At 40.3% G+C, this 26780-nt stretch overlaps 2 protein-coding genes across 4 annotated transcripts in view; one reads left to right on the forward strand and one right to left on the reverse strand.

Moving 5' to 3' along the window:
* LOC133662242 (pyruvate carboxylase, mitochondrial-like) overlaps nt 1-26780 on the reverse strand; it is a 687704-nt gene that overhangs the window by 190278 nt on the left and 470646 nt on the right. The window lies entirely within an intron of this gene.
* The window catches only part of LOC133662241 (leucine-rich repeat and fibronectin type-III domain-containing protein 4-like), a 64471-nt gene continuing 55081 nt past the window's right edge, over nt 17391-26780 (forward strand). The window contains exons 1-2 of one of the 3 annotated variants that reach the window (XM_062066062.1): nt 17391-17549; nt 18173-18952. The gene's annotated coding sequence lies outside the window, so the exon portion shown is untranslated. Of the gene's footprint in view, nt 17550-17978; nt 18037-18172; nt 18953-26780 lie in introns of those variants that run through there. The other 2 variants (XM_062066063.1, XM_062066064.1) reach the window with 2 other exon arrangements.

Below are 26780 nucleotides of genomic sequence, written 5' to 3' on the forward strand. Positions count from 1 at the left end.
GATACAATGGGTCAGAATACTTCCGTTTCAACGATTGACGTCACGCGCATACGTCATCATACATAGACGTTTTCAACCGGAAGTTTCGCGGGAAATTTAAAATTACACTTTATAAGTTAACCCGGCCGTATTGGCATGTGTTGCAATGTTAAGATTTCATCATTGATATATATATATATCAGACTGCGTGGTCGGTAGTAGTGGCTTTCAGTAGGCCTTTAAGTCACAGTCTTTCTGGGATTGAACAAAAAGCAAAACATGTAAACACTCCTAGGTATCAAATACCTCCTTTGTCATGTCCACGTATCAACCTAGTGCTAATTCAACAAACCGTAAGAAATTGAGTCATTATGGGGGAGTAAGGGTGCCAAATGACGATGTGTTCGAAGCAGGTTTTAAGTTTCATGTGGGTCGAGGAGGAGGAGCCACAGTCACCCTTTACTTTGTACCTCCGTTTGCTTGCCTAACAGAATTGCTATAGTGACATCCAGTGGACACATTTAGAACAGCAGTCTCTTTCATTCTAAAAAAAAATGCAACTTATTTTAATACTCGGCAAACTCATCACGTGGGCCGGATAAAACCTGTTCGCAGGCCTGATCCGGCCCGCGGGCCGTATGTTTGACACTTCTGGTCTAAAGTATTCTTCTTTTTAATAAAAAGTTTGCAACATTTACACAGATGCCTAGAGTTCGCTAACTTTCCAATGTATTTGAAGCGTTATATCCCGCCCTCTGGTACGTAACACGTGCATTAGCTTTGGGTGTTGTCAGCTCATGATGTCGATTTGGATAGTTAGTGTAAGCTGTCATTGAATGTATTTTCTATCATAAAAACAAAAATACAAATTGTACATTGCTTCTCTTAGACAGCTTTTGTATGTGTGCACACGCTCCCGGCCCGTACGTGTTGATGAGACTGGGTGAGTGACCGCCGTGAAAACAAATAATTTTTTGGGGGGCCGACAACATTTTTTACTACATAAACTTAGTATTTGTGAAAAATATAAGCAGTTTTTAAACAAATGTGTTAGGTTAAACAACTAATGATAACATAAGGTAGGTAGCCAATGGTGTTCTTGTTATATATTTTGCTTTGAAAAATTTAACTGTGAGGAAGTTGTAAACAGCCGAAGGAGAGACATGGCGACGACGAGTAAGAAGAAGAAATACGCTTGCAAGTTCCAAAATGATTGGAAAAAAAGAACTTAATTTCATCCAGGACAGCTCGAAGGGGAAGGGGTATGCTGCCTGCACCTCAACCCTGCCCCCCCAAACCCCCCCCCCATCTCCCGAATTCGGAGGTCTCAAGGTTGGCAAGTATGGTCCAGGGTGTACCCCGCCTTCTGCCCGAATGCAGCTGAGATAGGCTCCAGCACCCCCGCAATCCCGAAAGGAACAAGCAGTAGAAAATGGATGGATGGATGGATGGAGATGCAAAATCATCTATGGCATGGGTGTCAAACTCAACATAAACACAACAGAACAAATACCCAGAATCCTTTGCAGCACTAACTCTTCCGGGACGCTACAAGGTGTGTGTGTGTGTGTGTGTGTGTGGGGGGGGGGGGTTAGCGGGGGTGTATTTTGTAGCGTCCCGGAAGAGTTAGTACTGCAAAGGGTTCTGGGTATTTGTTCTGTTGTGTTCTGTCGGATGTTCTCCCGAAATGTGTTTGTCATTCTTGTTTAGTGTGGATTCACAGTGTGGCATATATTTCTAACAGTGTTAAAGTTGTTTATACGGCGACCCTCAGTGTGACGTGTATCGCTGTTGATCAAGTGTGCGTTGCATTCACGTGTGTGTGTGCATACAGAAGCCGCACATATCTTGTGACTGGGCCGGCACATTATTAGAATGGATGGAAAGCGGACGTGACGACAGCTCGTAGAGGACGTTAAAGGCAGTGCCTTTAAGGCACGCCCCCAAGACTGTGGTCCGGGTGGACTGCGAGATATAATGACTGATGAACACCTTCGTTCGATAATGAAGGCTGCCTCAGCTCAAAGCCTGAGCCCCGACATTAATGAACTAGCATCCAAGGAAAGATGGCAGGTATCTGGCTTGGGCACATCAGATTAGATCAGTGTGTTGCAAACTGAGCAGTTTAAAGTCCTGAATGGTTGGTTTATTCATTGTTATTTTATTTTCTAATTTATTAGCCTGTGGAAAAAGTTAATGTTGATATTTACCTCAGAAGGCTGCAAATAGAAAAGAGGCATTCAATTTTTATTTAAATTGTATTTGATATGCCATTGATATTTTTTAATTATTATTATTATTATTTGAAACTCGATTTTGCATGTCACTATAAAGTTATATAAGCCTTGCTTGTTCAATATTCAATGCAAAAGTTGTTTAGGTCCCTATTAAAAGGTTCATTTGTTCAACCTTGGTCCGCAGCTTTGTTCAGTTTTAAATTTTGGCCCACTCTGTATTTGAGTTTGGCACCCCTGATCTATGGCATCACAAGTAGCTTTAATAGCCTGAGCTAAACACTAAATATTACTCCATATCCGATGTTTTCCCAGCCTGATTGGTGAACTTACTCCATCCATCAGCGGTTCATCCATGTTTCCACAAACGAACGTCGGCCCCCTCCAATCCAACCCGACCCCCCCCCTGCTGGAGTTTGCATTAATTGTGAGTCAACGAGCCAGAAAGCGGAACGCCGTTAATGGGATATGATGAGGTATCAAATCTCTCGCGCTGAGGGAGGTCCAGGAATACTCCGGCCTCACCACAGTCCAAATAATTACTGCGAGTGAAAAGGCAGGACGCGGAGATACACTGACACATTGGAGAGGATGAAGAAATAAACCTTGAAAGACATACAGGGAGATTCAAGGGATGAAAATGAACTCCCGGGGGGAAGAATTCATCCATAACAAGAGCAAATCACTGGCAGCTTTCTTTCCATCCATCTTAGTGATGCCTTATCACCACAAGCTGACAGGCAACGCTAGCGAGCATCTCACACCTGATGTTAAAGGTTGTCCTCCGAGCAAAGAGAGTACACAATCATGCACCTGCTCCCGTTTAACGGCTATCTCTCGCTTTGAAGGAGTGCTGCGAACACGTGTTCGTTCCTTACCCCACCGACTCAAATCCGTCCCTCTCTAACCCCGCTCTTGCTCGCTTATCTCGCTAACGCCTTCAGAGAGCTTTCTTCTCTCGGCTGCACGCTTCTCCTTGTCAGACCCCAGAGTAGCTACAGGCTAAGAGCTCGTCCAAACCTGCCCACTTTCATCTCCCAGGTCTACTCCGCGTGTCGTTTCCTGCCCTTGACTCTCTGACAGGGGCCTGCGCAGGCACGGCCCGGATTTTAATCAGGCGGTGAGGCTGAAATCTGCAAAGTAACACCACTGCATTTGTGAATAGCAGAAGTTAGGTAATAATTATAAATATAGCATCATAATAAGTCCAGCACCCCCGCGACCCCGAACGGGACAAGCGGTAGAAAATGGATGGATGGATGGCATCATAATAATTAGGGATGTCCGATAATGGCTTGTTGCTGATATCCGATATTCCGATATTGTCCAACTCTTAATTACCGATACCGATATCAACCGATACCGATATATACAGTCGTGGAATTAACATATTATTATGCCTGATTTGGACAACCAGGTATGGTGAAGATAAGGTCCTTTTTAAAAATAATAATAAAATAAGACAAATAAATTAAAATCATTTTCTTGAATAAAAAAGAAAGTAAAAAAATATAAAAACATTACATAGAAACTAGTAATTAATGAAAATGAGTAAAATTAACTGTAAAAGGTTAGTACTATTAGTGGACCAGCAGCACGCACAATCATGTGTGCTTACGGACTGTATCCCTTGCAGACTGTATTGATATATATTGATATATAATGTAGGAACCAGAATATTAATAACAGAAAGAAACAACCCTTTTGTGTGAATGAGTGTAAATGGGGGAGGGAGGTTTTTTGGGTTGGTGCACTAATTGTAAGTGTATCTTGTGTTTTTTATGTTGATTTAATAAATTATTAAATAAATAAACAATACCGATAATTAAAAAAAACGAGACCCATAATTTACGATATTACATTTTAAAGCATCTCTTATAATAATACTTCGATTATTGTATATTAATGCTTAAGAAGGTTGTCAATAAAGTGAAAGTTAAAGTACCACTGGTAGTCACACACGCACTCGGTGTGGTGAAATTACCCTCTGCATTTGACCCCTTTGTTTCCCTGGGAGGTGAGGGGAGCAGTGAGCAGCAGCAGTGGCCGCGCTCGGGAATCATTTTGGTGATTTAACCCCCAATTCCAACCCTTTATGCTGAGTGCCAAGCAGGGAAGTATTGGGTCCCATTTTTAGAGTCTTTGGTATGACTCGGCCGGGGTTTGAACTCACGACCTACTGATCTCAGGGCGGACACTCTAACCACGAGGGCACTGAGCAGGCTTATGGAAGAATGAACTTCACCACAAGGCAGAGACCAGTAATAAAATGCAATTCTACATATGTTGGTTAGTCAGTCTGTTAGTTACCGTATTTTCCGGACTATAAGGCGCACTTAAAACATTTTTTTCTCTCCTCAAAACTCGACAGTGCGCCTTATAACCCGGTGCACCTAATGTACGGAATAACTCTGGTTTTGCAATTTTATTGATAAGTGTGACCAGTAGATGGCAGTCACACATAAGAGATACGTGTAGACTGCACCATGATGGCAATATGACTGAAGTAAACAACACCAACATTTTCTATGTTCCGTTGAAAATATAGAACATTACGCACGGCGCTCAAAAATCTATCAAAATGTTTTAGTACGACTTTGGTAAGCTATGAAGCCGCACTGCTTGAAGGATTGTCGGCGCATTCAACATACGAATATTATTATGGTGTGTGTATAAGGTAAGACATTATCTGCCGTTTTGTTTCGCAATATTATGCAAAAGCAACTTTTCTTACCTTCTGGTACCTGCTGATCTGTATCAAAATGACTATGTGCCGCAGGCTGAAACAAATCTTGGTTGACAGAAATGTTGGAATTTAATATTCATTCTAAACATTTTTACAACATTAGAAACCATTAGTAAATCAGAGGCTACTGAGAAGGTGAGATAACTCCTGGAAATTACTGGCTTTTAATGGCCAAAGGAATAGATGTGTGTGTCCAAGTTAAAATTGTCTTCTTTTAATAGATTTATTACAATCTTTGGCAAGCTAGGTAATGTTTGCTGTGGTCTGGAACAACATGGTACACAAGCAACTATCTGAAATGCAGCCAATATTAAATACAGATAATGTGTCATGAGAGATGCAAAACTAAATTATATACAAAGAGGATAACAGTAAAGGATATTAAATGAGCTCAAATATACCTACAAATGAGGCATTATGATGCAATATGTACGTACAGTTATCATAAATAGCATGCTAGCATTGATTAGCTTGCAATCATGCAGTGACCAAAATATGCCTGATTAACCCTCCACACAAGTCAATAACATCAACAAGGCGCACCTTTGTGCATTCACGCACAGTATGAAACTTTTGGTGGACAAAATGAGACAGCGAAGGAGTGGCATAAAACACGTCTTTCTGTGGCAGCGACGGAGAAAGTTATACACGTAAACCAACTAATATTAGTAGGACAACACGGTGCTGGCCCAATATTGTCATCGGTGAAGCATAAACACAAACATATTAAACAGTGGGCTCTCTGACAATTAGGAAGGTTTGTGTTATGTTTGTCCTCCTACAGAAACATTATTAAAACAGCATATATACAGTATTTTCCCCCCATCTTTTTCCATTTTTGAAAAAGCTCCAGGGAGCCACTAGGGCGCTGCTAAAGAGCCACATGTGGACTATAGGATTGGTAATTGACTTGGGTTAACTTTGGGTTAGTTAAAGGCCTACTGAAACCTACTACTACCGACCACGCAGTCTGATAGTTTATATATCAATGATGAAATCTTAACATTGCAACACATGCCAATACGGCCGGGTTAACTTATAAAGTGACTTTTAAAACTTCCCGGGAAATATCCGGCTGAAACGTCGCGGTATGATGACGTATGCGCGTGACGAAGTCAGAGTAACGGAAGTTATGGTACCCGTAGAATCCTATACAAAAATCTCTGTTTTCATTTCATAATTCCACAGTATTTTGGACATCTTTTGCAATTTGTTTGATGAACAATGAAGGCTGCAAAGAAGACAGTTGTAGGTGGGATCGGTGTATTAGCAGCGGACTACAGCAACACAAGCAGGAGGACTTTGTTGGAGCGCTAGCCGCGCTAGCCGCCGACCTCACCTTGACTTCCTACGTCTCCGGGCCGCCAAACGCATCGGGTGAAGTCCTTCGTCCTTCTGCTGATCGCTGGAACGCAGGTGAGCACGGGTGTTGATGAGTAGATGAGGGCTGGCTGGCGTAGGTGGAGAGCTAATATTTTTAGCATAGCTCTGTGAGGTCCCGTTGCTAAGTTAGCTTCAATGGCGTCGTTAGCACAGCATTGTTAACCTTCGCCAGCCTGGAAAGCATTAACCGTGTATTTACATGTCCACGGTTTAATAGTATTGTTGATTTTCTATCTATCCTTCCTTCTATCCTTTATTTTTTTGTTTCTATATGCAATTAAAGCACGATGCTATCACGTTAGCTCGTAGCTAAAGCATTTCGCCAATGTATTGTCGTGGAGATAAAAGGCACTGAATGTCCATTCTGCGTTCTCGACTTTCATTTTCAAGAGGATATAATATCCGAGGTGGTTTAAAATACAAATCCGTGATCCACAATAGAAAAAGGAGAGTGTGGAATCCAATGAGCCAGCTTGTACCTAAGTTACGGTCAGAGCGAAAAAAGATACGTCCATCACTGTCTCTCAAGTCCTTCACTGTAACGTTCCTCATCTACGAATCTTTCATCCTCGCTCAAATTAATGGGGTAATCATCACTTTCTCGGTCCGAATCTCTCTCGCTCCATTGTAAACAATGGGGAATTGTGAGGAATACTAGCTCCTGTGACGTCACGCTACTTCCGGTACAGGCAAGGCTTTTTTCATCAGCGAGCAAAAGTTGTGAACTTTATCGTCGATTTTCTCTACTAAATCCTTTCAGCAAAAATATGGCAATATCGCGAAATGATCAAGTATGACACATAGAATGGATCTGCTATTCCCGTTTAAATTAAAAAAAATAATTTCAGTAGGCCTTTAGGTCCACACAGGAAATGACCATTCATTCACCTTGTGTTGTCTCTTGGAAATTACACCTTTGACACGTTGGAAAGCGAGAGTTCCTGGCTGTGTGGCAGGCTCTTAATTTAATTGGCGTACAATTTAAAAAAAGAAAGTGTGATTTAAAAAAAACTACAAAAAAAAAAATGTTGCGTCACTATGGTGAGTTCAAAAACTGCAGAAATTAGTAGGACAAAATGATGTTCACCAAATACTCTCATCAGTGAAGCATACACACAAACATATTAAACAGTGGGCTTTCTAACAATTGGGAAGGTTTGTGTCATGTTTGTCCTCAAACAAAAAATATACAAAAAAAATTGATTGATTGATTGAAACTTTTATTAGTAGATTGCACAGTACAGTACATATTCCGTACAATTGACCACTAAATGGTAACACCCGAATAAGTTTTTCAACTTGTTTAAGTCGGGGTCCACGTTAATCAATTCATGGTAAAGTTACATTGTTTAATGCATCCAGCGGGGCATCACAACAAAATTAGGCATAATAATGTGTTAATTCCACGACTGTATATATCGGTAATTATGAGTTGGACAATATCGGATATCGGCAAAAAAGCCGTTATCGGACATCTCTAGTAGTAAGTAAACAAACATAGGCTCCTAATTAGTCTGCTGACATATGCAGTAACAAATTGTGTAATTTTCCATTCTATTATTTTGTCAAAAGTATTAAGGACAAATGGTAGAAAATTAATTATTCATCTACTTGTTCATTAACATGTTCTATCTACACTTCTGTTACAATTTAATAATCGCTTATTCTTCTGTTGTTTGATACTTTACATTAGTTTTGGATGATACCACACATTTGGGTATTAATCCGATACCAAGTAGTTACAGGATCATACATTCATCATAATCAAAGTCCTCATGTGTCCAGGGACGTATTTCCTGAGTTTATAAACATAATATAATTTTTTTTTTTAAATAAAAGAAGATGTTGTGCTAACCGCACTAACCCCTATGCACGGTGGAAGAGGGGTTAGCGCGTCTGCCTCACAATACGAAGGTCCTGGGTTCGATCCTGCGCTCGGGATCTTTCTGTATGGAGTTTGCATGTTCTCCCCGTGACTGCGTGGGTTCCCTCCGAGTACTCCGGCTTCCTCCCACCTCCAAAGACATGCACCTGGTTGATTGGCAACACTAAATTGGCTCTAGTGTGTGAATGTGAGTGTGAATGTTGTCTGTCTGTCTGTGTTGGCCCTGCGATGAGGTGGCGACTTGTCCAGGGTGTACCCCGCCTTCCGCCCGAATGCAGCTGAGATAGGCTCCAGCACCCCCGCGACCCCGAACGGGACAAGCGGTAGAAAATGGATGGATGAAATACAGTCTATATTTCCCCCCCATCTTTTTCCATTTTCAATCCTTTTTAAAAAAATGCTCCAGGGAGCCACTGGGGTGGCACTAAAGAGTCGCGGGTTGCTGATCCCCGGTCTAGCCAAACAATCAAGGGTAACATGACCAGCTGTCCTTATAGTTCTGTAGATAACTGTCTTGCACAATCAACTTGATGGCAGAGATGGAATGTGCACGTGCTAAGAGAGCTACTTAGCTGCCGTGCTCAGACTGCCTCAAAGATGAATTCTACCTTGTTTTCCCTGGAGTTTTCCCACAATGCGTAAGACTGCATGTAAGGCTGCAGACTTACAACAGTAGGCATGGGCCAGTATGAGGTTCTGCTATTATGATAACCTAAGTATCATAGTTTCAAGTGCAATATATTTATCTGTACAGTAATCTATTTATTTATATATATTTATTTATATATATATTTATATATTATTTATATATATTTATTTATTTTATATATATATATGTATTTATTTATATATGCACCTTATTTCTTTTTTATCCTGCACTACCATGAGCTTATGTAACGAAATTCCGTTCTTATCTGTGCTGTAAAGTTCAAATTTGAATGACAATAAAAAGGAAGTCTAAGTCTAAGTCTAAGTCTAAGTCTTCACAGTATAGTTCTATAATTACAGCTGTAGAATGTGTTATTTTGAAATGTCTTTATTGAAAAGAGGAGAAAAATAAAAGTTTTCAGCTAAAGAGTCATTTTTAAACAATACAATTGAACATCGTGAAAGTGTATCATTATCGTTATATACAAAAAATTAACTGAAATTAATTCTAAATAAATGATAACGTGCAGTCGACTGTTGCCAAACCTGCAACTCAAGTGACCGCGACACAACACATTTCTTTGGAAAAAAAAAAAAGCTTAAAAAAGCAAATCACTAAATGGCTCAAGAAGATCACAACAAACAATGATTAACCAACACTTATTAGTCAGATTTTAAACAGAAAAAGGAGACATAATCTCGAAAATTGAATCTCAACATGTTTTGGGGACTTGCTCACAACTTGTCAACGAGAGTGTTTAGGAGCTGTCTAAGTGTGTATTTGATAAGTTTGGTTACTGTATTTCTCTGACCATAGGGCACACCGGATTATAAGGCGCACTGCCGATGAATGGTCTATTTCCAATCTTATTTTCATATATAAGGCGCACCGGACTATAAGGCAATCTAAAGGGAGTCATATAATTATTATTTTTTTCTAAATGTAAAACACTTCCTTGTGGTCTACATAACATGTAATGGTGGTTCTTTGGTCAAAATGTTGCATAGATTATGTTCTACAGATCCTCTTCAAGCCGCTTTCTGACAGTCGCTTACAGATGCAACGTTTTGTGGGCGGTCTTATTTACGTGGCTCACCTTCGGCAGCGTCTTCTCCCCGTCATCTTTGTTGTAGCGGTGTAGCGTGCAAGGACGGGGGTGGAAGAAGTGTCAAAAGATTGAGCTAACTGTTTTAATGACATTCAGACTTTACTTAAATCAATAACGGAGCAGCATCTCCTCATCCGGAAACAACAACAAGGCCGGAAATGTGTCCCGTAAAAAAACGTCCGACCGGAACTCTCTAATAACTAAAGTTCCTTGGGTGAATAATGTAAACTCAATATACCGGTATGTTTTAGCGCTTTCATGGCGAGTTTACTGACAGATATAAGTAAGAACTTTACACTACTTTATATTAGAAATGGCAAGAGCGGAGGATGAATGTCACATAACAAGAAGATAGAGAAAAAGAAGAAGCTTATCAACTATGGTGTCGCTAAGAACTACAAAGGTGGACGCGCGTAATTTTTCAGGATTTATGCAGATCCAAAATACAGATCAGCAGGCACCAGAAGCTAAGAAAAGTTTCTTTTGCATAATATTGCGAAACTATGCGCCAGGTAATACAAACCCCGTTTACATATGAGTTGGGAAATTGTGTTAGATGTAAATATAAATGGAATACAATGATTTGCAAATCCTTTTCAACCCATATTCAATTGAATGCACTACAAAGACAAGATATTTGATGTTCAAACTCATAAACTTTATTTTATTTTTTTGCAAATAATAATTAACTTAGAATTTCATGGCTGCAACATGTGCCAAAGTAGTTGGGAAAGGGCATGTTCACCACTGTGTTACATGGCCTTTCCTTTTAACAACACTCAGTAAACGTTTGGGAACTGAGGAGACACATTTTTTAAGCTTGTTAGGTGGAATTATTTCCCATTCTTGCTTGATGTACAGCTTAAGTTGTTCAACAGTCCGGGGGTCTCCGTTGTGGTATTTTAGGCTTCATAATGCGCCACACATTTTCAATGGGAGACAGGTCTGGACTACAGGCAGGCCAGTCTAGTACCCGCACTCTTTTAATATAAAGCCACGTTGATGTAACACGTGGCTTGGCATTGTCTTGCTGAAATAAGCTACGTAGCTTGGATGGCAACCTATGTTGCTCCAAAACCTGTATGTACCTTTCAGCATTAATGGCGCCTTCACAGATGTGTAAGTTACCCATGTCTTGGGCACTAATACACCCCCATACCATCACACATGCTGGCTTTTCAACTTTGCGCCTATAACAATCCGGATGGTTCTTTTCCTCTTTGGTCCGGAGGACACGACGTCCGCAGTTTCCAAAAACAATTTGAAATGTGGACTCGTCAGACCACAGAACACTTTTCCACTTTGTATCAGTCCATCTTAAATGAGCTCAGGCCCAGCGAAGCCGACAGCGTTTCTGGGTGTTGTTGATAAACGGTTTTCGCCTTGCATAAGAGAGTTTTAACTTGCACTTACAGATGTAGCGACCAACTGTAGTTACTGACAGTGGGTTTCTGAAGTGTTCCTGAGCCCAAGTGGTGATATCCTTTACACACTGATGTCGCTTGTTGATGCAGTACAGCCTGAGGGATTGCAGGTCACGTGCTTAGCTGCTTACGTGCAGTGATTTCTCCAGATTCTCTGAACCCTTTGATGATATTACGGACCGTAGATGGTGAAATCCCTAAATTCCTTGCAATAGCCGGTTGAGAAAGGTTTTTCTTAAACTGTTCAACAATTTGCTCACGCATTTGTTGACAAAGTGGTGACCCTCGCCCCATCCTTGTTTGTGAATGACTGAGCATTTCATGGAATCTACTTTTATACCCAATCATGGCACCCACCTGTTCCCAATTTGCCTGTTCACCTGTGGGATGTTCCAAATAAGTGTTTGATGAGCATTCCTCAACTTTATCAGTATTTATTGCCACCTTTCCCAACTTCTTTGTGTTGCTGGCATCAAATTCTAAAGTTAATGATTTGCAAAAAAAAAAAAAAGTTTTTTAGTTTGAACATCAAAAATGTTGTCTTTGTAGCATATTCAACTGAATATGGGTTGAAAAGGATTTGCAAATCATTGTATTCCGTTTATATTTACATCTTAAACAATTTCCCAACTCATATGGAAACGGGGTTTGTATGTCTTACCTTATACACACACCATAATAATATTTGTATGTTTAATGCGCCGACAATCCTTCAAGCGGTGTGGCTTCATAGGTACCAAAGTCATACTAAAACATTTTTATAGATTTTTGAGCGCCGTGTGTAATGTTATATATTTTTCAATGGAACATATAAAATGTTGGTGTTGTTTACTAGAGTCATATTGCCATCGTAGTGCAGCATACATGTATCTCTTATGTGTGACTGCCATCTACTGGTCACACTTATCATTACATCGTGTACCAAATAAATTAGCTTCGAGGTCGGTAAGCAAAACCAGACGTATTCCTTACATTAGGCGCACCGGGTTATAAGGCGCACTGTTGAGTTTTGAGAAAAAAAAGGATTTTATAGTCCGGAAAATACTGTAACTTTATTTTAAAGTACTGTAAAATATACAGTAATACTATGCCTGTGCTTTTATTCTTTGCGACATGTCAGCTAGCTGGTGTTAGCCATTGTAGCATACAGTTCCATATCTTCCCCAGTATCAAATTAGTATTTGTTTCACTAATTCCAGATGCAAATTACTTTTAACTTGATCTTAAATATAGCAAAGAGCGATGGTCGTTTATTTAACGGGTTACCTTTCTCTTGCTGCCGTGTCCACGAGCATGTCGGGCAACCTTCGTCCTTCACCATGACTTCCATATTTTTATGACAGTTGAAGCATTCCTAAACAGCCGATTTAGTCATTCTAAATGGAGGGAAGTAGCGGAGTGGCCACTTTAATATGTCACACAGCCTCCAGAGCTGTGTGCAGCGAGGCACCCTAAAATTACCGCTGCAGCCACACGCAATGGGAAGGATTTTTTTTTACCTTTCACTTTTCGGCGGCCCTGGACACATACGTAATAATAATAGAACAATATTGCAGTCTACGACAAGACATTTGTCAATATAAACACATATCAAATACTATTAGAGGGGACATGCACTTTTTTGGAATGTTGCTTATCGTTCACAATCATTATGAAAGACATGACCATGGATTTGTTTTTTAATATATTCCAAATATTAAATACATGTTAATAAAAGTCAAAGGGAGATACAATATTTCGCCCATAAAATCCAATAACCATTCAAAAAGCGCCAACAATACTCCATTTACATTCCGTGACTTGAATATTAACCAAGTATTAGTGATATTATTATAAGCGCTTACGCAGACAAACTATTTATAGCGGCGCCGTTATTAGATCCATGAAGGAAAGAAGAAAGTGAATTAATACATTTACATATGCATAAAAATGTGTTTTCTTTTGTATTATTTTTTTTAATGAGTTAAGTAACGTTTGACAACTTTTTTCCAAAAACACAATATAGAATGTGAGATATACCAGGATAATGCATACATTTATCATTTGTTTTCAAAAGGCTTACAAAAAAGTGGGACCCCAAACATTTACTGTGGGACTCCATGCAGACTGGACACTGGCCGAGAGTTAATGGGCGGCCGAGTGTGGGGTCGGCTCCCTTGGTTGCTTTGTTGGGTCTGCTCCAGACGATGGCATGGAACACCGCAGAGGACACCACAGTGTATATGTTTTTGGTTTTTGTTGTTTTACTTTTGTAGCTGTATGTATAAATGTTTGGTTACATCAGCTCTGCTCTTTAATTGTCTTTAATGTCCTTTGTGTTCTTTGATGTTTACCTCTTACACACATGTTTATGTGTGCTATGGATATGCGTTTTTTTCTCTCCCTTGGCCTAAGTCTGGACCCCCTCTCTAGGGGCTCAGGCTTGGACTGAAATGTTTTTGTGTGAGATATAACAGGAGAATGCATACATTAATCATTTGTTTTCAAAACGCTTACAAAAAAGTGGGACCCCAAAAATGTACTGTGGGACCCCATTTTTATGACTTGACAGGGTCCCTGGGACCCCATTTTGAAAATTCCTAGCGCCAACACTGCTCACCACCATGACAACATTGCTTCTGTTGCCGCCGTGTTGTATACTACACTTGAGGCTATCCGAATCGTTACACGTTGTTACAAACTTAACGCGTTATATGCATACTTGCCAACCCTCCCGATTTTCCCGGGAGACTCCCGAATTTCAGTGCCCCTCCCGAAAATCTCCCGGGGCAACCATTTTCCCCAATTTCTCCCGATTTCTACCCGGACAACAGTATTGGGGGCATGCCTTTAAGGCACTGCCTTTAGCGTCCTCTACAACCTGTCGTCACGTCCGCTTTTCCTCCATACAAACAGCGTGCCGGCCCAGTCACATAATATATGCGGCTTTTACACACACACAAGTAAATGCAAGGCATGCTTTATCAACAGCCATACAGGTCACACTGAGGGTAGCTGTATAAACAACTTTAACACTGTTACAAATTTGCGCCACACTGTGAACCCACACCAAACAAGAATGACAAACACATTTCGGGAGAACATCCGCACCGTAACACAACATACCATATTTCCTTGAATTAGCGCCGGGGCGGTAATTAATTTAAAACCTCTTCTCACTCTGGCGCTTACCAAAGGCATGCAGTAAATTTAGGCCAGCGCTTATAAATTTGAGTGTGATGTAAGGATACCATCATGAAAAGGACATTTAATAAAAAAACGTTATGGTCTTACCATTACTTATAAATGAAGTCCATGCGCCGCTCCTTCTGAACAAAAGCATCGATAACTTGTTTATAGAAGTCTTCCTTATCTTTCTTGAGTTTTAAAAGTATCTCTGTCTCGATGGAGATCTTCCTTTAGTTATAACCTCCTGCTTCGATTGAAAGTCCAGTTTAGAAAACTGTTGTTGTCACTTCTTCTGCAGCCGAGTAGTCGCAAGAATGATCCCTGGGATCACTAGCGCCCTCTACCACCATGAGGCGGGAGTCATTTAATGACTCATATTTGACACACGCAGCTATATTAATAAAACATTTTTACTGTTCTTTTTAGCATATTCAATAGCTTGGACCTTAAAGGCCTACTGAAACCCACTACTACCGACCACGCAGTCTGATAGTTTATACATCAATGATGAAATCTTAACATTGCAACACATGCCAATACGGCCGGGTTAACTTATAAAGTGCAATTTTAAATTTCCCGCTAAACTTCCGGTTGAAAACGCCTTTGGATGATGACGTATGCGCGTGACGTAACCGGTGAAACAGAAGTATCGGTACCCCATTGAATACAATACAAAATAGCTCTGTTTTCATCTCATAATTCCACAGTATTCTGGACATTTGTGTTGGTGAATCTTTTGCAATTTGTTTAATGAACAATGAAGACTGCAAAGAAGAAAGTTGTAGGTGGGATCGGTGTATTAGCGGCGGACTACAGCAACACAACCAGGAAGACTTTGACTCGGATAGCAGACGCGCTAGCCGACGCTAGCCGCCGACCGCACGGATGATCGTGGTGAAATCCTTCGTCCTTCCGTCGGTCGCTGGAACGCAGGTGAGTACGGGTGTTGATGAGCAGATGAGGGCTGGCTGGCGTAGGTGGAGCTCTAATGTTTTTATCATAGCTCTGTGAGGTCCCGTCATACTAAGTTAGCTTCAATGGCGTCATTAGCAACAGCATTTTTAAGCTTCGCCAAGCTGGAAAGCATTAACCATGTATTTACATGTCCCTGGTTTATAGTATTGTTGATCTTCTGTCTATCCTTCCAGTCAGGGACTTTTTATTTTGTTTCTATATGCAGTTAAGCACGATGCTATCACGTTAGCTAAAGTGTCTCGTCGATGTATTGTCGTGTGAGATAAAAGTCACTGTGGATGTCCATTTCGCATTCTCGACTCTCATTTTCAAGAGGATATAGTATTCGAGGTGGTTTATAATACAAATCCGTGATCCACAATAGAAAAAGGAGAGAATGTGGAATCCAATGAGCCAGCTTGTAACTAAGTTACGGTCAGAGCGAAAAAAGATGTCTTGCACTGCATGCTAGTCCGTCACTCTAACGTTCCTCATCCACGAATCTTTCATCCTCGCTCAAATGAATGGGGTAATCGTCGCTTTCTCGGTCCGAATTGCTCTAGCTGCATTGAAAACAATAGGAACATATGAGGAGGCGATCAGCTGACTACGTCACGCTACTTCCGGTACAGGCAAGGCTTTTTTTTTATCAGAGACCAAAAGTTGCAAACTTTATCGTCGTTGTTCTATACTAAATCCTATCAGCAAAAATATGGCAATATCGCGAAATGATCAAGTATGACACATAGAATGGATCTGCTATCCCCGTTTAAATTAAAAAAATTAATTTCAGTAGGCCTTTAAATCCTACTGAATAGCTCTTTATCTTCTTCCCTTTATGCGATTTTAAATGATTGAAATTAGCTTCCTCCATTTTGGAAAATGATGCCTTGAAAGGTGAAGTGTCACTCGTGACGTGACGAGTTTGACCTGGCGGTAAAACGAGGCATATGCTAATTATTCTGCGAAACGAGTTTGACCCGGCGGTAAAACGAGGCATGCGGATAATATATACCCGGCGGCAATTCAAGGAAATACGGTAAACACAACAGAAGAAATACCCAGAACCCCTTGCAGCACTAACTCTAACGCTACAATATACATCCCCGCTTACACCAAACCCCGCCCCCCCACCTCAACACCGGCCCCCCCATCTCCCGACTTCGGAGGTCTCAAGGTTGGCAAGTATGGTTATATGCAATTTATTCCCTCTATTTATTGCCGGCTTTTAATTACTGTCTCGTCCTCTCTGCAGTTTAGCTCCATAAACGCCCCAGATTCGCTATAAAATAAAATAGTAATATGATATGGAAACACATCAGCGCTCCACAATTAGCCCTCAGCTACCTACATGCGCCTTCTTAATTAGTTCCCCATAAAGCCTTTTCCATTCTGCATACCCTTCTACTCAAGTCTTTACTATTGCAATACATGTCTCTCTCTCTCTCTGTCTGCATGTCTGTGATAGGCGCCAACAGGGACAGATTATGTCCCCTCGTCCTCCTCTGAGGAAAAGTTCAAACAAATGAATAAGATGCAGATGAATGCAGGGAAGACGTGACTATCAAGAGGAGGGAATTCAGTGGAATACTAACTCTGAGAGAGAGAGGGCGAGAGAGCGAAGGAAAAGAGGGAGGCAGCGAGAGAGAGAGAAAGGGAGGGAGAGACAGCTCGTCTCGTTTTTCTTCTTCCCGGCATTCATTCACTACCTGTTCTGTGGGATTACCAGGACTTAAATTTCAATCAGCTTGCAGCCCCGATGCATGAGCGACAGAGGTGGCAGACAGAGCGCCGCAGCTGTCCAGACTGAGCCAGGGAACGACCGGCTGGCGGGAAAGGGGAGAGAGAGAGAGAGGGGGAGCGAGACAGCGCCAGTGAGGGGTTTGAGGTAGGGTGGGGGGGGCGAGAGAGAGAGCGATGGGTGTTGTTCCGCCGCCGAGCCCGAGATAGCGAGCGTGTCATCAAGATGAAGATGTGACGGGCTTCTGTAGTCGTCGGTGGAATGATCCAGAAAACGAGGTTAGTATCTCCACCTTTTCACATCTAGGATGAAAGAGGCTGAAGACGAGCCCCCCAAAAAAGGGGGGGGGACGAAGGCAGGCAAAATAGCTATTGAGCTTTTTGAAGTGGCAAAGTAAACAGCAGGGCGAGAAAAGATGGAGTGGGGGGTGGGAGGAGAGAGAGAGAGAATGCATCCCTGCATGCCAGCCGGAATGCTGCATAGGGAGGCAGATTGCACTTTGAGCTACATCCTCATAACTGCATGGACTTCTTCAGTGTCAGAGATCATTGACAAGCCCACTTTTCAACTGTCTGACATTCACGCTGCCGATCAATAGCTCGCTTGTTTCGCTGTGTGTGTGTGTGTGTGTGTGTGTGTGTGTGTGTGTGTGTGTGTGTGTGTGTGCATCAATGCGCTACTTTGTGTGCTGGTGTTTGGCCGTGCAGACAGACGCCACAGAGACGTTAAGAGGGTCCCCGGACTATTGATCATGCTGACAGACAGGTACCGGAGCCCGTCCGCCAGAGAGCGAGGGAGGATTTTTTTGGGGAGGGAGAGCATGATGGGCGGACCACCGCAAAGCGAAGGTGTGACAACAACAAGGCGCACTTCTTTCCCCTCTTCCTCTCTTCTTCCGTAGGGGTTCCTACCCAGTCACGCGTCTCTCCAAGGTCATCCGGCGAAGACGGAACCGATGCAGCCCAGGGTGGACTCCAAAAAAGTGCCACGACGGAGCCCGCGGACGCCGTTTCCGGCAACTAGGCGCTCTGAGGGAGAGGACCTGATTGAATGGCGGCACGGAGCCATAGGCGGGTAGAAGCCAGCCTGGGAGGGAGATGAATAAATAACCTAGGCGACGGCCGGGATGTGCGAGGACGGCGCGGGAGGAGGTGCGACGGGGGCCGCGCAGGCGAGGGAGAGAGGTAAACATCGCTGCCTCCTGGACGCCCCACCTGGCAGGACTCAAGCCTTCAGGAAATAAGACACAGCAATATCAAAAAGCCCGTTAAGAGGATTTAAAGAGAAGTGGATTTTTTTTTTCTTTCTTCTAAACTGTGGGAATACAAGGCCACCAGTGGGCGAGTAATTCAGATTTTCCCAGGTTGTCCCCTCCCCCCCCCGCCCTCGGTACAAAATTCAAGGGGATATCATGGAATTTCTCACGGCCATCTTTTGACGTGCAGGACAGATTTAAACCTACACACACACACACTCAACTCCTCCTCTGAACCAACATAAGGAGCGATACCACCTGGGGGAGAGATACTGTATGTGCTCCCCACACACACACACACACACACACACACACACACACACACACACACACACACACACACACACACACACACACACACACACACACACACACACCTGGATAACATGTGCAGCTGATTCCAGTTGTCCAGCACAGACGTTACAGGTAAAGTATACAAGCACGCACACACACACACACACACACACACACACACACACACACACACACACACACACACACACACACACACACACACACACACACACACACACACACACACACACACACACACACACACACACACGCGGGCATTGATACAACCAAATGTATGCACAGCTGAAACATTGAGCACGCCAATGCAGTGAACACTCACATGGAGAGAGGACTCCATGTTCTCTCTAAAACACAGTCACACACACACTGGACAGTCCGAAAAAACCCACAAAAAAGAGCACGTATGGACGCGCACACACAGCTTGTTTTTATCCAATCCATCCGATTTGATCAATTTACACATCTGATTAAATGTTTGACACTATATTCCCCTGAGCTTCCTTCATCTGCAGCCTTTGGTTAGTTACTGTGTGTGTGTGTGTGTGTGTGTGTGTGTGTGTGTGTGTGTGTGTGTGTTTCGGTGTGTGTGTCTGCAATCGCCGGCTGCCCAGTATCAGATTACTTGCAGGCTTGACTTCAAATGTAATCTCACCTGGCGTACCGTTTGGGTGTCTCTGCAGGGATTCGAGGCTATGGGCGTTTTGTGTTGCAGTGGCACACACACACACAGAGACACACACACACACAGAGATTTGGCACGCTGACACAGGAGATCAGACTGACTGAGTGGATGTATGGGAGGATAAGAGGAGAGAAATGGAGTCTAGGAGAGAGAGTGCAAGAGGGAAGGTAATGTAGTCAGAAAGGTAAAAGGATGGGGTTGGAGGATCTTGATGAGGGTTAAGAGGTCAAGTCAACATAAGTGACTACATCAAATGAGGGCGAGACCAAAATGGTTATAAGCAGAGCACAAATCACTGACGGAGCACATGAAAGACGACGGCCATTATCCAGTGCTCTTCCTACTCGACAAACCTTTGCCCCCCCGCCATTAATTTGTCACACATGACCCCAAAAGGTCTTGAAGGGTGCTCCGGGAAGGCGCTACCCAAGAGTGTAATTTGCTCGGTCAGCAGATGCACGATGCAAATCTGTGCTCACATCTTCACCTGGGCCGAGGAGGTCGTGTTTGTTTCTTTGTAAGCAGTATTATTTAAAAAAAGATGACTTTACTGAGTTTCCACAAAGCTGTTGCAGAGGGAAAGGGGGCGGGGGCAAGGATTAAAATCATAATATGTTGGTGCAGTTGTGGCTTAGGAGCAAGGTGGTATTTTTCACGGCACTTTTCCTATGTGAATGACAACGTTTAAGTATATGCAGGACAATCTGTTGCTTTTTCCAACATGCAATAAGAAGACTACCAGTAACTTAGGCTAAATAATAAGGGTGTCAAAAAAAAAATTGTTAATCGATTCAATTTTTTTTTTTTTTTTTTAAATATATATATATATATATATATATATATATATATATATATATATATATATATATATATATATATATATATATATATATATATATATATATATATATATATATATATATATATATATATTAGGGCTGCAACAACTAATCGATTAAATCAATTAAAATCGATTATTAAAATAGTTGCCGATTATTATAGTCATCGATTCGTTGGATCTATGCTATGCGCATGTGCAGAGTTTTTTTTTAATATATATATTTTTTTAATAAACCTTTATTTATAAACTGCAACATTTACAAACAGCTGAGAAACAATCAAAATAAGTATGGTGCCAGTATGCTGTTTTTTTTCAATAAAATACTGGAAAGGATAGAAATGTAGTTTGTCTCTTTTATCCGATTATTAATCGAAGTAATAATCGACAGATTAATCGATTATCAAATTAATCGTTAGTTGCAGCCCTAATATATATATATATATATATATATATATATATATATATATATATATATATATATATATATATATATATATATATATATATATATATATATATTAGGGCTGCAACAACTAATCGATTAAATCGATTATTAAAATAGTTGCCGATTAATTTAGTCATCGATTTGTTGGATCTATGCTATGCGCAGAGTTTTTTTTTTTGTAATATATATATTATTTTATTTTTTTTAATAAACCTTTATTTATAAAGTGCAACATTTACAAACAGCTGAGAAACAATAATAAAAATAAGTATGGTGCCAGTATGCTGTTTTTTTTCAATAAAATACTGGATGGGATAGAAATGTAGTTCGTCTCTTTTATCCGATTAATCAAAATAATAATCAACAGATTAATCGATTATCAAATTAATCGTTAGTTGCAGCCCTATATATATATATATATATATATATATATATATATATATATATATATATATATATATATATATATATATATATATATATACACACGTTAGGTCAGGAAAAAACATGAGAGGCTATATCATCCCTACAAGCCTGTGAAAACAGGCTTGTAGCCTAACGTATATTCCGTATTGAGCATTGAGTATTGAGCACTGTATAACGGATAAACCACAGAAACCTTGACTATATATATATATATATATATATATATATATATATATATATATATATATATATATATATATATATATATATATATATATATATATATATATATATATATATATATATACTACTGTTCAAAAGTTTGGGGTCACCTTGAAATGTCCTTATTTTTGAAGGAAAAGCACTGTACTTTTCAATGAAGATAACTTTAAACTAGTCTTTACTTTAAAGAACTACACTCTATACATTGCTAATGTGGTAAATGACTATTCTAGCTGCAAATGTCTGGTTTTTGGTGCAATATCTACATAGGTGTATAGAGGCCCATTTCCAGCAACTATCACTCCAGTGTTCTAATGGTACAATGTGTTTGCTCATTGGCTCAGAAGGCTACTTGATGATTAGAAAACCCTTGTGCAATCATGTTCACACATCTGAAAACAGTTTAGCTCGTTACAGAAGCTACACAACTGACCTTCCTTTGAGCAGATTGAGTTTCTGGAGCATCACATTTGTGGGGTCAATTAAACGCTAAAAATGGCCAGAAAAAGAGAACTTTCATCTGAAACTCAACAGGCTATTCTTGTTCTTAGAAATGAAGGCTATTCCACAAAATTGTTTGGGTGACCCCAAACTTTTGAACGGTAGTGTATATATATATACACACACACACAACAGTACAGGTCATAAGTTTGGACATTCCTTCTCATTCAATACACGTCTTCTTTATTTTCATTACTACTTACATAGTACATTGTTCACTGAAGGCATCAAAACTATGAATGACCACATGTGGAGTTATGTACTTAACAAAAAAAGGTGAAATAGCTGAAAACATGTTTTATGTTCTAGTTTCTTCAAAATAGCCCCCCCCTTGCTCTGATTTGCACACTCTTGGCATTCTCTTGATGAGCTTCAAGAACACCATTTCAGGTTGACTACCTCGTGAAGCTCATCAAGACAATGCCAAGAGTGTGTGAAAAAGTAATCAGAGCAAAGGGTGGCTATTTTGAAGAAACTAGAATACAAAACATGTTTTTAGTTATTTCCACTTTTTTTGTTAAGGACATAACTCCACATGTGGTCATTCATAGTTTTGATGCCTTCAGTGACAATCTACAATGTAAATAATCATGAAAATAAAGAAAACACATTGAATGAGAAGGTGTGTCCAAACTTTTGGCCTGCACTACATATATATATATATATATATATATATATATATATATATATATATATATATATATATATATATATGTATGGTAACACTTTAGTATGGGGAACATATTCACCATGAATTAGTTGCTTATTAACATGCAAATTAGTAACATATTGGCTCTTAATTAGTCATTATTAAGTACTTATTCATGCCTTATTCTGCATGGCCTTATTATACAACCAGTAAGCCATTAACTAAGAGTCTTCCCTCAATAACCTCAGAATTATTACTTATTAGTAACCGTAACCCTAACCCTTATAAGTTCCCCTAGTGTCCAAATAACTCTAAATTAAGAATGTGTTACTTTAATAAGCAACTAATTAATGGTGAATATGTTCCCCATACTAAAGTGTTACCATAAAATTAAAAAAAATAAATAAATAAATAAATAAGTAAATTAGAAAAAAAAAAAAAAAAAATATATATATATATATATATATATATATATATATATATATATATATATATATATATATATATATATATATATATATATATATATATATATATATATAATTTTTATTTATTTTTATTTTTTTCAAAATCTGTCCTGTCCAGCCACTTTAGTAAATGTTTGGGTTAGAATTTTATTAAAGAAAGCCAGCTTTATTTTAAGTAATATAAACATTTGTCAGAGCCGTTTATCTATTTTATTGTGGAATGTAGTTAATCACAGAACTGGCACCTAATGTTTTTTAAAAAGTATAGATTTTGAATCGATAATCATTGTGAATCGAGAATGGAATCGTTACTCCCAATAATCAAATTGAGTTGTGTGGTGCCCAAAGATTCACAGCCTTACTAAATAAATAGCATTTTTTCTTTGCTCTCCTACTTTTGATACATTTTGACTAATAAGCGGGTATGCATCAATTGGCTGGAATCGTTTATCATTTCCTCAAATATCTCATCGCTAGTTAGCGAGGGCGTCTGCCATTTCGAAACGTGAGCAGATGGGAAGCTGAAAATAAGCAAATGATAGAGAAAATGAGGAGGAAATGGCAGTTGGGAATGTGAATGAAGCATTCACTCTTGAGTCAGGAACTCATTTAAAGCCAATACAAGACTGATATTAAGTAAGACGGGCTTGTTTTTAGTGTAGCGGGGTTGGGAGGATGAGTAATTAAGATGTTAACAGTCTGTTTAGGCACAGCAGGCGCCTAATGAACAGAACACACTGTAACCATGGCAACCACGGGTGACAGACGGAGCGATGGTTTGAGAGAGAGAGAGATAAAGGAAAGCAGGGAGAATTGGTGAGACGGGAGGGCTCTGGTGGGCGGTGAGTGACATGAGTGGAAAAAGTATCATTATTTGTGAATACTTAGGTGTATGCATGTTCTTCAATAATAAACCATCTTATAAGCTGTTCTCTTTATCTACTTGACATTGCAAACCAGTAAATGAATGCCATACTGTGTGCTATTGCTTCTATTATCAGACAGTAGGGCAGTGTTTTTCAACCACTGTGCCGCGGCACACTGGTGTGTCATGAGATACAGTCTGGTGTGCCGTGGGAGATTATGTAATTTCACCTATTTGGGTTAAAAACTATTTTATGCAAACCAGTAATTATAATCTGCAAATTAAGTGCCGTGGTTGAGAGTCGGTGCTGTCTAGAGCTCCGCAGAGTAACCGTGTAATACTCTTCCATATCAGTAGGTGGCAGCAGGTAGCTCATTTCTTTGTAAACGTCGTATCTAATCCATCCATCCATCTTCTACCGCTTATTCCCTTCGGGGTTGTGGGGGGGTGTATATTGTAGCGTCCCGGAAGAGTTAGTGCTGCAAGGGGTTCTGGGTATTTGTTCTGTTGTGTTTATGTTGTGTTACGGTGCGGATGTTCTCCCGAAATGTGTTTGCCATTCTTGTTTGGTGTGGGTTCACAGTGTGGGGCATTTTTGTAACAGTGTTAGAGTTGTTTATACGGACACCCTCAGTGTGACCTGTATGGCTGTTGACCAAGTATGCCTTGCATTCACTTGTGTGTATGAAAAGCCGTAGATCTTATGTGATTGGGCCGGCACGCAAAGGCAGTGCCTTAAAGGCACGCCCCCAATATTGTTGTCTGGGTGGAAATTCGGGACAATGTTTGCCCCGGGAGATTTGCGGGAGGGGCACTGAAATTTGTGAGTCTCCCGGGAAAATCGGGAGGGTTGGTAAGTATGACTGGGAGACGCAAATGCTCTGTACTTCTACCTACGTTCATGTACCACTCCGTACAGCGGCGTTTTAAAAGGTCATAAATTTTACTTTTTGAAACCGATATCGATAATTTCCGATATTACATTTTAAACCATTATCATCTCTACAAAAAAACGAATGCTGGACGACAGCAAAGACTTACAGCGTGTGGAGCAGACAGCGTCCACAAAGTACATCTGTACACGACATGGCAATCATCAATGTCCACACAAGGAAGGATAGCGTCCGCACAACTGAAATAGTCCTGAATTGCTAAAACAAAGCTGATTCGGGGAATAGCACTCAAAAGAAGACATGAAACCGCTACAGGAAAATACCAACAAAACAGGAAAAGCCACCAAAATAGGAGCGCAAGACACTCCACACAGGAAAAAAACCCAAAAAACTCCAAATAAGTCACGGTGTGAGGTGACAGGTCGTGACACTTACTTTGAGACAAGAGCTGTAGTGATGCATGGTTGGTTATGGTTTGAATTCATATCCAACGATTGCAACAATGACTTTTTACTAGGGCTGTGAATCTTTGGGTGTCCCACGATTCGATTCAATATCGATTCTTGGGGTCACGATTCGATTTAAAATATATCTTTTTTCAATTCAACACGATTCTCGATTCAAAAACGATTTTTTTCCCGGATCAAAACAATTCTCTATTCATTCAATACATAGGATTTCAGCAGGATTTACCCCAGTCTGCTGACATGCAAGCAGAGTAGTATATTTTTGTGAAAAGCTTATATAATTGTAAGGGACAATGTTTTATCAACTGATTGCAATAATGTAAATTTGTTTTAACTATTAAATGAACCAAAAATATGACTTATTTTACCTTTGTGAAAATATTGGACACAGTGTGTTGTCAAGCCTATGAGATGCGATGCAAGTGTAAGCCACTGTGACACTATTGTTCATTTTTTATAAATGTCTAATGATAATGTCAATGAGGGATTTTTATTCACTGTTATGTAGAAATTGTAACTAATATTGATACTGTTGTTGACAACATTCATTTTTGTTTCACTACTTTTGGTTTGTTCTGTGTCGTGTTTGTGTCTCCTCTCAATTGCTCTGTTTATTGCAGTTCTGAGTGTTGCTGAGTCGGGTTTGGTTTTGGAATTGGATTGCATTGTTATGGTATTGCTGTGTATTGTTTTGTTGGATTGATTAATTAAAAAAAATAAAAAACATTATTTTTTTAAATAAATAAATAAAATAAAAAAATATATAGATTTTTTAAAAATGGGAATCGATTCTGAATCGCACAACGTGAGAATCGCGATTCGAATTTGAATCGATTTTTTCCCACACCCCTACTTTTTACCGTCAATAACAACTACCGTGTTTTCATTTTTTATGTTTTCTGCTGGTGGTGTGCCTCCGCATTCTTTCAATGAACAGAAAATGTGCCTTGGCTCCAAAAAGGTTGAGTAGGGAACATGCCGGTGTGGCTTGCTTTGAACCAAAAGATCGGTCACGTTGCGTCCCATGGGACCTTATTGACTTACTGCGCTGGGAGCAGAATGATGATTGTGTAATTGTTTCCCTTCTTAAAATTTAGCCCTCAGAAATATTTGCTGACATGTACACACAATCAGATTGACTTCAGGTCCAGCTACACACAGGTTGCAGTGTCAGCGAATCAAGGTCCATAAAACTGTCCCTGCGGGTGGTCCGTTTGGGCGGGTTTCGGTCCCGAATCTGCGCTGGATTAGCTCGATTTCTCGGCAATCAGCAAAATCCATGTACACACTCAGCACACAAAGTAGCTTTCAAATTGAAAAAGCAGCATCAATAGGAAGGCATTGACGCGACGCAAATGAGAGGCGTGACGACAAAGTAGTCGACGGGATGGAGGGAGAGAGAGTAGAGAACAAAAAGGAGGGCAGCCAGGGAGAAAAGTGCAAGCACATAATGTTGAGTGAGAGTGGCAGGTCAGTTACTT

The sequence above is a fragment of the Entelurus aequoreus genome, linkage group LG12 (genome assembly GCF_033978785.1).
Source record: "Entelurus aequoreus isolate RoL-2023_Sb linkage group LG12, RoL_Eaeq_v1.1, whole genome shotgun sequence".
NCBI lineage: Eukaryota > Metazoa > Chordata > Actinopteri > Syngnathiformes > Syngnathidae > Entelurus > Entelurus aequoreus.